Genomic DNA, 1,640 nt, shown 5'->3' with positions numbered 1-1,640 from the left:
CCATCGATGAATGTGTGGATAAAGATGTGGTATATATATACAATGGAGTGTTACTCGGCAATCCAAAAGAATGAAATCTTGCCATTTGCAACTACGTGGATGGAACTAGAGGGTATTATACTAAGCAAAATTAGTCAGTCAGAGGAAGATAAATATCATACGACTTCACTTATATGAGGACTTTAAGATACAAAACAGATGAACATAAGGGAAGGGAAGCAAAAATAATATAAAAACATGGAGGGAGACAAAAACATAAGAGAATCTTAAATAAAGAGAACAGAAGGTTGCTGGAGGGATTGTGGGAGGGAGGATGGGCTAAATGGGTAAGGGGGTAAGGAATCTACTCCTGAAATCATTGTTTCACTATATGCTAACTTGGATGTAAATTTTAAAAAATAAATTAAAAAAAAAGAATATTACTGGGTCAATTGACAAAATGGGAATACAGTCAGAACTGATGAAACTATTAGTGTTAATTTTCTATTGCTGCTGTAACAAATAATCACAAATTTAATGGCTTAAAACAACCCAAATTTATTTAGGATGTGGACATCTTTGGGGGGCCATTATTCCTGCTGACATAGTCATAATTGATACAAGCATCTTACCAATGACAAAATTACTAAAGTTGTTAACTGTCCTGTGCTTATGTAAGAAAATATTCTTACCCTTCAAAAGTATACACTGAAGTATTTATTTGTTTATGAAAAACAAAGCTTTCTTCATTTATTTGACATGCGGGTGAGAAGAGGAGGACTGTAATGTCACTGGCACATCTGCATGAAGGGTTTCAGAAGCTGGTATCCACCAGGCCCTTCCTCTACCAGGAGGACTCTCTGCAAGGGGCAGGCAGCTCACAGATGCCCTCCGTGCCAATCATAGAACAGTCATGACTGTCCCTTTCTTGCCAATCTGCCAGGGTTCCAGGGGGGGAAAGCAGATAATTATCGGATCCTGGCCCAGGTCCAGCTCCTTGGTGAGGGACTTGAAGAATTGGGCTTTGTGACTGCAGTTCTCCTCTGCAGTGTCCTCCACATGGGATGGAAAAGATGAGCAGTTGCACACAGGGCTCAGTGGAGCTGTTCACCACCAAGGCCAGACCTGGTCACACCATCATGCTCACATAGTCTTCAGGTTGGCCCCGGATGGCTGCACTGGCTGTGCCGAGTCGCTCTACCAGTCCTGTGGGCACGCCGCTGTTTTGGGCAAGTTCGTGTCCAGCTCAACAACTGGCATGTCTGGTGAGAAGGAACCGGAGTGGCCATAGCAGCGGAGAAAGAACACGCAGAGCCTACACTCAAGTATTTAGAGGCAAAGGGTCACGGTGTATGCAACTTACTCTCATATGGAACGGAAATAACAATATACAAAGAGAGAGAGGGAGGGGGGAAATGATAAAGCAAATTGACAATTTACAATAGGTACTTCTGGATAAGAAGTATATATAGTAGCCTTCCTACTATATTTGCAACTCTTCCATAATTTGAAGTAATTTCCAAATGAAGTACGTGTGTATGGCTGTGTGTGTGTGTGTGTGTGTGTGCGCGCACATGCGTGTGTGTGTGTGTGTGTGTGTGTGTGTGTGTGTTTGCAATAAGTAAGAGTGCCAAGGAGCTGAGACAAGAGGTTTGCTGTGT

The 1,640-nt window shown here is 42.4% G+C and overlaps 1 pseudogene; it reads right to left on the bottom strand.

Annotated features, from left to right (window-relative positions):
• Nucleotides 1–879: 879 nt before the first annotated feature.
• Nucleotides 880–1,239, bottom strand: LOC125173917 (D-dopachrome decarboxylase-like; annotated as a pseudogene).
• Nucleotides 1,240–1,640: the final 401 nt, after the last annotated feature.

The sequence above is a fragment of the Prionailurus viverrinus genome, chromosome C1 (genome assembly GCF_022837055.1).
Source record: "Prionailurus viverrinus isolate Anna chromosome C1, UM_Priviv_1.0, whole genome shotgun sequence".
Taxonomy (NCBI): Eukaryota; Metazoa; Chordata; class Mammalia; order Carnivora; family Felidae; genus Prionailurus; species Prionailurus viverrinus.
This window is presented reverse-complemented; position numbering and strand designations above follow the sequence as displayed.